Here is a 12,267-nt window from a genome sequence, read left to right as displayed (position 1 = left end):
GGATTATCGTGAGCGCTGGAGGCTCGGTGCTGCCGCCTTGAGGCTGCGCGGCGGACCCAGACGGAGGGCCCGGAGGCTCCAGGGGGCACCCGCCGCCCCCCGGGGAGTCTGCGGGCGCCCTCGACCACAGTCACGGGGGTGGGGACGCAGGTCTCGGCAGGCGGACCCCCGACCCCTCACCAGAGCCCCGGCCGGCCTCTCCCACCCTGGGTTTTCGGCGCTCCTAGCATCCCCAGCTCTCCCACCTCCGGGCGCTTGTTCCAGCTGTGCCCTCTGCCTGAAACACTTCCTCCAAGCATTAAGCTCCTCGTCCTCCCAGGCCTCCCCAGGCAGCCTCCCTGGCCGTGAACCCCGCCCCTGGCCAGAATTTCTGCTCCTCCCTCCAGTTTCCCCGGAGCCCCACAGCCCTCGGGTACAGCGTCCTCTCCTCCCCACCGAGGGGTCCGCAGGGCTCCGATGGACAGACGCCGAATGAACTGGAATATCTGGAGCAGCGGAGACGCAGGGCGTGGTGGATAAGCGCCCGCGGACTCGCACACCCGCCTCCCAGGGCCGGCTACGTGGCTGAAGGGACAGCAGGACCTGGCGCGGGCGCAGGGAGCCTTTTCCTGGCCCGAGGGCGCCCCCTGGGGGCCGGAGCCTCCCAGCAGGTACGTTCCCTGGCTCGACGCGCCCCCGCGTCTGATCCTCGACCCCCGGCGCCTCTGAGAGCCTCCCCCCACCTCTCCCCAGGGTCCTCCTGGTCTGGGAGAACCGACTGTATCGATAGGTCTGTGAGTCAGAGGGTGCGCCTCCTCTATGAATACCCGCGCGACGAGAAGGAGCGGGCGGGAGGGCAGATCCGAATCAGCACCGACCCGGCCTTTCGCCCCGGACTCCCGCCCCGGACTCCCCCTCCTCTGGGTGACACGCGCACACTGTGCGCACACACGCACGCTCCGGGTGCACACGCTTGACGCACGGCCTACCCCACACATGCGCTCACTTGTGCACACACGACACTCGCGCGCACACACGTAGACACACCGCCCTTTCTGTAAGTGTGGTCCACCCTTCTGCCCACCTCACCTCGCGGGGGGTCATCACCAGATGGTGCTCCCCAGGCTTTGCCGCCCCCCCCCATCCCTCATGCTGCTCAGGTTAGTTGCAGGGCTGGGGCGGTATCCCCCAGCTTCCCAGAATCCCCGGGTGGTGCCCACCTTCCAGACCAGGCCCTTCAACTCCCCACTCACTCATGACCCACTCACGTGCCGGACCCCCCCACCCCACCCCGGAACAGAGTACGGGATAAGCTAGGCCTGTTGTGAGAGTGGTGTTGACAATGACTAGCGTGACTGCACCTTAACCCAGAGTGAGGAGCTGTGGTGGTGGAATTTTAGGTCATGGGACAGGCGGGCGGAGGGCTCTCAGCAGTCTCCCCCAGCCTCCTTATTGACTATTCATCATTCCCCCTCCTCAATTTGAGGTGCCACCTTTATACTTAGGTCTATTTGTGGACTCCAAAGGGTTCCATTGATGTCTACCCTGCATTGCACAGAACCAATTATTCTCGTATAAGGATAGCAATAGGACTTTCCGTGGGGTGGGGGCCTCCTCTCACCGCCTGCTTCCGCTTCTGTTTCCCTGTGTAGGGCAGGAAAACTTCCTGCTACCCTCTTAGGTTCTGTGGCTGAGAATTAACTGACATAAGACAGATTACCAGGAGAAAAGCATATAAACTTATTTAGTATCTTCAGGTGTACAACATGGGAGTTTCCAGAAGAAAAATGAAGACCCAAAGAAGCCATTGGGCCCCAAAGCTTATATACTTTTTTACATAAAGAAGACACTTTGTGGGGATGTGACAGGATGAAGGGGCTGGGGCCCGGGCAGTAAGCTGTAGGACAGTGACAAGGAAATACGTGGGGGGGCTTCCCTGGTGGCGCAGTGGTTGAGAGTCCGCCTGCCGATGCAGGGGACATGGGTTCGTGCCCCGGTCCGGGAGGATCCCACATGCCGCGGAGCGGCTGGGCCCGTGAGCCATGGCTGCTGAGCCTGCGCGTCTGGAGCCTGTGCTCCGCGACGGGAGAGGCCACAGCAGTGAGAGGCCCACGTACCGCAAAAAAAAAAAAAAAAAAAAAAAAAAAAAAAAGGAAATACGTGGGGAAAACTAATAGAAAATCAGGGGTATTTAATTAATTAATTAATTAATTATCTATTTAGCTGCACCAGGTCTTTGTTACCACCTGTGGGATCTAGTTCCCTGACCAGGGATTGAACCCCGGGCCCCCTGCATTGGGAGCGAGGAGTCTTAACCGCTGGACCACCAGGGAAGTCCCAATTGGGGTAATTTTAGCAGTTTGTACAGATCCCCTTCAGCATCGCCCCCCCCAGTCTCTGGTGATAAGAATGTTCTCTTCCTGGTGCAGGGAGGGCACCTTTCTCTTGGGAAATGTATGACCTGCTTTTAGGTAGAAAGGGGAGGGCAGAGAGTCCCTCCTGCATCTTCTGTTTCTCAAGTACCTTCAGCTCAAAGTAATCAGTATTCCAAAGCAGCATATTCTGAGGTGGGATGTTCTGAACCCTTTTACCTGGAAGGGATTTTTTCCCAACACTTAGATCTCTGATGGTTATGTCACCATCAGAGCATTAGATTTGTTCAAATTGATGACCTAATGTTCATACACTATTATTTACAAAAGTCCACCATTTACACTAGAGTCCATGCTTGGTGTTGCGTGGTGCTATGAGCTTTGACAAATGTATAACGTCACAGATCCACCATTACAGTATCACACAGAATGATTTCACTGCTCTGAAAATCCACTGTGCTCCACCTATCCATCCTTCTCCCCACTCCCCCAGAACCCAGGTGTTGATCTTTTTACTGTCTCTATAGTTTTGCCTTTTCCAGAATGTCATATAGTTGGAATCATATAGTATATAGCCTTTCCAGACTGGCCTCTTTAACTAATCAATAGCATTTAAAGCTACTCCGTGTCTTTTTATGGCTTGATAGCTCATTTCTTTTTAGCACTGAATAATATTCTGTTGTATGGATGTATACTCCACTATCCATTCACCTAGGAAAGGACATCACTGTTGCTTTCAGGTTTGAGCAATTATGACGAAAACTGCTATAAACACCCACGTGCAGGTTTTTGTGTGGACATAAGTTTTCAAGTCAGTTGGGTAAATACCTAGGAGTGTGATTGCTGGATCCTATGGTAAGGCCGTGCTTAGCTTTGTGAGAAACCATCAAACTGTCTTCCAAAGTGGCTGTTTTGCATTTCCCCCAGCAGTGAATGAGAGTTCCTGTTGTCCCACCTCCACGTCGGTATGTGGAGTTTTGTTTGTTGTTTGTTTGTTTTTCAGTTTTTTGGGTTTTAGCCGTTTGGATTTTAACAGGTCTGTAGTGGTATCTCACTGTTGTTTTAATTTACAATTGCTGAATGTATATGATATTGGCCATCTTTTCCTGTGCTTATGAGCCATCTGTGTATCTTCTTTGGTGAGGTGTCTGTTTGGATCTTCTGCCTGTTTTAAACTGGGTTTTCTTATTGCTGAGTTAGAAGAGTTCTTTGTGTATTTTGGATACAAGTTCTTTATCAGATATGTGTTTTTCAAGTATTTTCTCACAGTCTGTGACTTGTCTTTTCATTCTCTTGAGTTCTACTTTAAAAAGCCCATTGTTGGGCTTCCTTGGTGGCGCAGTGGTTGGGAGTCCGCCTGTCGATGCAGGGGACACGGGTTCGTGCCCCGGTCGGGAAGATCCCACATGCCGCAGAGCGGCTGGGCCCGTGAGCCATGGCCCTAAAACCCTAATCCCTACTCCTGCAAGTGTTGTAATGAAGATCAAATGGTGTGATCTTTATAAAGCCCTTGGAACAGGGCCTGGAATATAATATATGTTCAATTACCTTAGATAATTATAATAACAAGCATTATCTCTTTTAATAGCTAATGGAGTCAGTCCTTCGTCATTACTCTTCCTTTTCAGAATTTTCCTACAGCTATTCTCACACATTTACTCTTCTAGATGAATCGTTTGATTAATTTTAAATATCCTGTCGAATTTTATTAAATGAATAAGTAATTTAGAAAAAATGGACATCTTAATGACGCTGGGTTATTTATTTAGGCTGTGTTGGGTCTTCGTTGCTGCACGCGGGCTTTCTCTAGTTGCGGCAAGCGGGGGCTACTTTTCATTGCGGTGCGTGGGCTTCTCATTGCAGTGGCTTCTCTTGTTGCAGAGCACGGGCTCTAGGCGTGCGGGCTTCAGTAGTTGTGGCTCACGGGCTCTAGGCGTGTGGGCTCAGTAGTTGTGGCGCATGGGCTTAGTTGCTCTGCGGCATGGGGGGTCTTGCCGGACCAGGGCTCGAACCCATGTCCCCTGTATTGGCAGGCGGATTCTTAACCACTACGCCACCAGGGAAGTCCCTAAAGCCTGTCTTTTAATTTAAGTCTTTATACCCCTTTCTTCACATAGAACGTACACGATCCTTGCTAAAGGATGTTTTCTTAAATGCCATGATGAATGAGGTCCTTTCTTCAGAGACATTCTAATCAATTACTATATATTTATAAATAGACAATTGATTTTTTTTCCATTTTTTAAAGTTCTTTTTGACAATTGATTGTTTTAATAGACTATATTTTGGAGCAGTTTTAGGTTCACAGCAAAACTGAGTGGAAAGGTACAGAGATTTCCCATATACCCCCTGTGCCACACGTGCACAGCCTGTCCCATATCAATGTTCCCCGCCAGAGTGGTACATATGTTACAATTGATGAAGCTACACTGACACATCATTGTCACCCAAAGTCCATTAGGGTTCGGTGTACATTGCATGGGTTTGGACAAATGTGTAATGACATGTGTCCACCATTATAATCTCACACAGAGTAGTTTCACTTGATTTTTAAGTATTAATTTTTTCTAATCTCCTTAAAGTTTCTAATAGTTTTTCTAATTGATTCTCTTAGCTTTTCCAGGTAATAATCTAAACACAGTGAAATTTGGCATCTGCATTTCCAACACTTAATCTATTTTATTTGTGTGTCCTAATTGCCTGGGTTAGCTCCCCCAGAACAGCATTAAATGGTAGTGGTGACAGGACGTCCTTGCCTTATTCCAGAAGTTAATGGAAATGCATCTACTGCTTCACCAGTGAATATAATACTGGTTTTTAGTGTCATATGTTTACATATTTTTATCATGTTAAGGCATAAAATCTGTTCCTATATCAATAAAGTCTTTTTCTAAAATTAAGAATGGATGTTGGACTTTATCAAATACCACCTTAGCATCTATGAGATGCTTATTTGGTGTTTCTCCCATAATATATTTGGTGAAAGATAGGATTCTCTACAATTCAGCAAACGAGGCTGACAGAGGTCAGGTCACCTGCCCAGGGTCACACAAGGGGCAGGTGGCAGAGCTAGGGTCTCTTTCTTTGAGCCCAATGCTGCCTGCTCTGAATGCCTGTGACCTTGCAGCTCCTGGGACACCCGCACCCCTGGTCGCCTGCCAGGCCTTACCCACCCTTTGCTGGCACAGTCCACAGCTTCCGCGGCGCCCACGGCCCTGCTCTCCTGCAGGAGAAGCTGGCCCAGCTCAGCAGCCACCCGTGTGTCACCTGTGAACACAGCTTAACACAGGAGACTAGCCTTGGTGAGTGGAGAGGTATCGAGCAGGCCCCAGGTCACAAGTAGGAGGGTAAGAGAAGAAGACGTTTCCCTCCTTTCCACCGGGTTTGATAAAGAGGGAGGAGAAGGCCGCTGCCCTCCAGGCAGAGGCAGGATCTAAAGGGGGCAGAGAGAGCAGGTTCCGGTGGGCATGTGGGCTCAGACGAAGAACCTCAGGCTTTATATCAAGTCTACCCTGGTCATCCCAGGTCTCTGCCCCGGCTTTGCTGTGTGATCTGGGCAGGGCCCCAGCCTCTGTGTGCTGACTGAGGCACAGAGACCCATGAGGAGGCCCCTTGGGGGTCCGGGCTGGGACATGAGGTAGGCGGCATGGGAGGAGCTGGCCCACTTTGCTTTCTGCTCTGGGTGCCACCGCCAGGCGCTGCCTGCCCACCCCCACCTGGAACAGCTGAGCCTGGAGGTGTCTCAGAGCCCCAGCAGGACGAGCATTTATTATGGTGACTCTGCCCTAGGAATATATATATTTTAAAAATATATATATTTTGCATGCATTGTCGCATTTGATTTAAATTAACTTATTGCAATTAAATCCTCAGAATAGTCCCACCTGGAAGATGACGAGGTCTTCTCAGTGTTGAGTGTTTTACGTACCATGTCATTTACCCCATTTTACAGAGGAGGAGATTGAGGCGCAGGGAGGGAAAGCAACTTACCCAGGGTTGTTCAGGGGGGTGGTGGCAGGGATGTTAGTATTCCAGCCTTCTGTAGACTTTCTGAGACCTGCAAGGTCACCGCGGGGCTCCGTCATCCTGTCACCACTTGGCCACACCAGTGAAAACAAACGGTGTGAGGGGCAGGAAGGGACTGCCAATTAGCTGAGGGCCTCCTGGGATTGAACCCCTCTTTACAAATGACAAAACTGAGAATTCCAGTGGCCTACCTGAGGCCCCGGAGCAGGTAAGAGGTGGAGGCCAGATTCAGATGGGGTTGCCTGGCGCTGCTCTGCGTGGGAAGTGAGGGCAATGCCAGTTTCCTGTCTCTTCAGGGTTTTCAGTCATTCTCATATTGTCCACCTGGGGGCGCTGGATAACAAGGCTGCAGCGGGAGCTCTGCAGAGAGATCTGCGCGCCGACTGGCCTAGGACGCCTCCCCTCTGCGCCGCACTGTTCCCTCCTGCAGCCGCTCACCTGCTCCTCCCCAGCACCTGCCCAGGGGCCCGGGCAGACCACCAGGTGGCATCTTTTGCTCACCCTCCAGAGCCCTGAGTGTGAGAGGCCGGGCCTGTGCTGACCAAGATCACACAGCCGGCCTAGATCAGGACAAGGGCAGTCTGGCCCTACACCTCTGGCCTCTCAGCTGGCCAGCCAGGCCCTGGGCCCTGCTCCCTCACCTCTTCCATCACCAGAACTCCTCCTTTTCCTTCTCCATCTTCGCCCTAAAGCCGAGGGCCCAGACAGGTGGCTGTGACCTCACGGGGCTGCTCACAGGCTCACGGGAGAAGTCTGGCCTTCCCTCCCTTGATGCCCACCCCCATCTACCTCTCCGTCACCACCTGTTTCCGGGCCTGAGCCCACATGCCTGCCGCTCCTGAAGGCAGGCCCACAGGGGCCTCCATGCAATGTGCTGAGTGCACCAACAGCACAGGATCCCCTTGTGGGTAGAGAGGTGTGTCCAGACAGGACAGGGGCTCTGCAGGACAGGACCTCAGGGGTGCTGCCGTGGGGTCCTCTGCCCCTGGCCTTCCCAGCAGGAATGGACTGTGGGACTTGACCTTCTGTTAACCGGACCCTAAGAAACTGACCAAGAACCCAGAGCGGCCAGGTCCTAGTTTACACAGAAGGACACACCTGTGGGGTGACCTGCCCAGCTCCCCTGAGTGTGGGCACGTCCCGCTGGGGCCAGGGGGTCCTTAGGTCATTTAGTGCTACATGGATGTGGCATGAACTAACGTGGACTTCCATGGAGAGAAACCTCCTACCTTTCCAAGTCTCTTTCCAGCCTTCTGTCTGGGTAGAGGAGAAAGCTTGGTTCAGTGTGAGGACACCTGTCCACCTCTGTGACTTGGGCTGAGCACACTTTATATCCAGAGGAGAGCAGGCCCTGCTCAGGCCTCTGGCCAACCACAGCAGGCAGTTAAAATGTAGTCACAGTATTTCCACTGGGCTTATCTTTATGGTTACTTTCTATTTCTGGCAAGTGATACTTGTTCTCTGCTTGTGATGACATAGTTTCTTTCTTTCTTTTTTTTTTTTTTATGTTGGGTCTTCATTGCTGCACACGGGCTTTCTCTAGTTGGGGCGAGCGGGGGCTACTCTTCGTTGCAGTGCACGGGCTTCTTTCCCATTGCGGTGGCTTCTCTTGTTGCAGAGCATGGGCTCTAGGTGTGCGGGCTCAGAAGTTGTGGCACGTGGACTCTAGAGCACAGGTTCAGTAGTTGTGGTGCAGGGGCTTAGTTGCTCCAGGGCATGTGGGATCCTCCCGGACCAGGGCTCGAACCTGTGTCCACTGCATTGGCAGGCGGATTCTTAACCATTGCGCCACCAGGGAAGTCCCTGACATAGTTTCTTTTTTAAGGAAAAAAGTGAATCCATTTAAAGACTTAACAAAAGAGGTGGGGCTCAGTGGAACAAACCTCTCGCAGGCCCTGGAATGGCTGGAGTTTGGGAAATGGAGCATGTGCTCTTCTGAGCGTCCCAGACACCTGGTAGGTGGTGTCATCCCTTTGCGCAGATGAGGAAACTGAGGCCCCGAGCGGGGAAGTGACCATGACAGTGAAAGCCTCTTGACTGAGTGGGAATCTGCCTCCCCCCACTCCCATACCCACGCCTGGTGTCTCAGAGCCTGGACCCCTTCTCACAGGGCCAGGAGCCCACACCTTGGCTGGCAGCTGGGTTTGGGGGCTGGGATGGCAAAGCCCTGGAGTGTCAGGGGCCTGAGCAGCAGTTCTGTCTCCAAAGCACTCGCCACTGGCCCTCGTGTTCCTGAGAAGCGCCCCCTTGTGGAGGAGAGAGCACAGACCCACAGAAGGGGTGTATGTCACACAGAGGATGTGTGTGTTATCATCTCCACGCTGCAAATGGGGAAACAGACTCCCGCCTAGCCACGTGCACAAGTCACGCAGCCAGTGGATGGAGGGGCTGGGCCTTGAACCCGGGTCTGTTGGACACCAGACCTGTGTTCTTTCCTGTGCCCAACCAGCTGCACTGAGACTGAATCCTGGAGGCCGACTCCTCAGGGACCCACCCCAGGGCTCTCTCTGGACTCAGCTCTTTTTGCCTGTTTGTTCCCATGATGCTCTTTATTGGGGCCAGAGCCAGAAGCATGAAAGAGCCCTGCACCGCCAGTCCACCAATCAGCCACGGGCAGCTCCCACGCTGCTGTGGGCCCCAGTCACGGCCTCTGGGAAATCTCTGCCCGTATCCCACACAGGGCTGCAGTGTGGGACCAGGGAGGTGGCAGGCAAGCTGAAACTGAAACCTGGCCTTCACTGTGCTTCCCTCCTCTCCCTGACACTGGGTCTCTCTCATCCATCTCCCCACACAGGGTGCTGTCATATAGTCAAGCGGTCTCGTTCTCCCCAGCTGGGACATGGATGGTCAGTTAGTGAAGAAGCCCATGGACTTAGACGTACACTTGTGCCTTAATATTTATTTATTTATCTATCTATCTATTTATTTTGGCTGCGCCGGGTCTCAGTTGCAGCATGCAGGATCTTTAGTTGTGGCATGCAGGATCTTTTAGTTCTAGGCATGTGGACTTCTTTGTTGAAGCATGTGGACTGAGTTGTGGCACGTGGACTTCTTAGTTGCGGCATGCAGACTCTTAGTGCAGCACACGTGTGGGATCTAGTTCCCCGACCAGGGATTGAACCCAGGCCCCCTGCATGGGGAACGCAGAGTCTTACCCACTGGATCACCAGGGAAGTCCCAGCACACACGTGCCTTAAACAGTTTGCTTTAACTGGTGTTAAGTGGACATCCCCTTGGAATCTGTCGATGAGGACCCCAGACCTTTCTAGAGGCTGGGGCTGCTGCCTGGAGACAGGATCATGCTTTTGGCCTAACCCACCCCCAGCAGGCAGCATCTGGGGCCTCTAGGCTTGGCTCCCAGGTAGAGGTCAAACCTTCAGAGGCTCGAGAAGCCATCCAGGTACAGAGCCTGTCTAGATTTTGATGATTTCTTCTCAATGTTAAACAGTCACTTCACTCACCTAATTTGCAGATTTCTTTTTCTGTTGTTTTTTGGGCTGCGCTGCGCAGCACATGGGATTTTAGTTCCCCGACCAGGGATGGAACCTGTGCAGCCTGCAGTGGCAGCGCAGAGTCCTAACCACTGGATCGCCGGGGAATTTCCCCATTCCGCAGAATACTGTCGAGCAACTTACCTATATCAAACTTTTCCATGGGATTCAAGTTTATTTTCACAGAAACCTCCACAATTTTTCTGTTTGCCCTCAAGTTTCAGCAGCTTACATAACACTGAATTACTTCAGGGGTTACAATAGCAAAGACTCAACAGGCACAAACCAGGTTGGGGACAAACGTCCTGGATCTCATTCAGGTGCGGGTGGCCTGGGGAGGAGCCCAGTAGGGCTCCTATGGGCATGGAGGGATGGGGTGCCAGAGAAGGGAGCAAGTTCTGCCTCTGTTTTGTGTCAGCTGTTCAAGAACAGATGCCCCAGTGGTCCCCAACTCCTACAGTTCTATAGGGACAAAGCGTGCCCTCCAGCCCCCTCCCTGCTTCACGGAGTTAGGGCCCCTCATCCTCGCGGCTGCCACATTCTCATCACACACCTGGTCGCCAAAACCTCTGGGAATTGATGAGGCGGCCCCCTACCAAGGCCCACTGGGCCCCATTCATTTCTTTAAAATCAAGGTCGGGACTGGAAGAAGCCAGAGAGGCTATCTCCTCAGGCCCAGATGGAAGGGGCCCCAAAAAGCAGTAATCAAGACAACCCAATTAACAGTGGGCATAGGGTCTGAATGGACATTTCTCTGAAGAAGATACACAAATGGCCAAACAAGCGAAAAGATGCTCTTGACACCATTAGCTATTAGGGAAATACGAGTCAATACCGTTTCTCACCCACTAGCATGGCTACAATCAAAAAGACAGACGATGACAAGCACTGGTTTGAACGTGGAGAAGCTGCAAGCTCACGCACTGCTGGTGGTTCTGTAAAATAGCGCAGCCACTTTGGAAAACTGGCGGTTCCTCAGCCACGTAAACATAGAGTCGTATGACCTCCACTTCTAGGTCTATCACCAGGAGACATGAAGACATGGGCCCACACAAAACTTTGTACACAAGTGCTGTTCATAGCAGCATTATTCGTAATAGCCAAAAAGTGGAAAGAGCCTAAACACCCATAACTAGATGGATGGATAAGTATAGATCCACACGGTGGAACATTATGCAGCCAGACCTTGGTTTCCAATGCCGTTCTCCAATAAAAGGAACCCAGTCTCCTTGGAGAAATGCCTGGTTCTAGAACTAGGGCAGGGATTATACAAAATGAGCCTGGAGCACCTTGCAGGGCCAGAAACTAAGGAAGGGCTCAAACACACACACATACACACATACACTACCTTAAGGGGACACAGGCCAACTGAAAGAGCTCCCAATAGGCAAAGGTTGAACAATCTGAAAGAAGAGAGGAAGGAAGGAAGGAAGGAAGGAAGGAAGGAAGGAAAGAAGGAAGGAAAGAAGGGAGGGAGGGAGGGAGGGGAGTTTCAGAGGAGGAGGGAGGGGAGTTTCAGAGCAGGAGTTTCAGAGGAGGGACTGGGTGGGGCTGGTCCTTGGTCACCGGCCCTCACAGGTTTCTGCTGGTCACCCATCTTCACAAATCAGCATAGGATGGCTGAAACTGAGCAGCTCCCTGTTTCCTCTTCATCCCTGTGGGGTTCAAGAGGCTTCTCTGGGGAGACTGCCTGGGTCCCAGTGGCCCAGATACACCAGGAAGGCCCCTGCTCTCTGGCAGTGTAGCCCAACCAGGAAGCAGGTGCAGTTAGAACCATCTTGTCCTGTTGTGCAAGAACCCAGCAGAGGTGGGAGTGGAAACCCAGCTTGACACGCAGTGTGGTCACTCACCGAGCCCTGGATCCCAGCATGGGGCAGAGGTGGGGGCATCTTCCTCTAACTCACACAAGCCATCCTATTAGACAGCAGTAGCGCTGGGGGCAGACGCCTTGGCTCCAGGATCTACACTCTCCCTTAGCTGCTCCCCACTTGCTCCCGCCCTGGGTCCACCCGTCCAGTCAGGGCTGGGAAACTTTCCTCCTCCGTATGTCCTCAGGGAGCTCTGTCCATGCTGGGAGTCCTCCCCCTGCCCCAGGCAGGCTGCTGGCTTTCTGCTCTGCCTCACCCTTCCCCTGGGGCAGCGAGCACAGGGAAAGGGAAGGAGGAAAATACAGGGGAAAACAAGAGAAAGCAGAGCCCAGATCAACACCTCTGATCCGATCTCTCCAAGCAGGAAAAGCCCCTGGCCGCTGCCACACGCACAGGGCAGCTCGTGTGGGGCTGGCTCCCTTCCTCCTTGGACAAAATCACACAGTGTTTTGAGGTTCTCAGAGCACCTTCCGATCCTCCCCTTGCCCAAGCCAAGTCAGGGATGGAGCCTTTTCTAGCTCTAGGATCCAG

The 12,267-nt window shown here is 52.6% G+C and overlaps 1 protein-coding gene across 1 annotated transcript in view; it reads left to right on the top strand.

The window, feature by feature from the left end:
* The first annotated feature begins 323 nt into the window (after window positions 1-323).
* CYB5R3 (cytochrome b5 reductase 3) overlaps window positions 324-12,267 on the top strand; it is a 47,611-nt gene continuing 35,667 nt past the window's right edge. Inside the window, exon 1 of the mRNA XM_082850929.1 lies at window positions 324-650. The gene's annotated coding sequence lies outside the window, so the exon portion shown is untranslated. The remainder of the gene's footprint in view (window positions 651-12,267) is intronic.

The sequence above is a fragment of the Leucopleurus acutus genome (assembly GCF_964270905.1).
Source record: "Leucopleurus acutus genome assembly, chromosome: 11".
NCBI lineage: Eukaryota > Metazoa > Chordata > Mammalia > Artiodactyla > Delphinidae > Leucopleurus > Leucopleurus acutus.
Note: the sequence above shows the minus strand (reverse complement) of the source record. Positions and strands in the feature narration are given on the sequence as shown.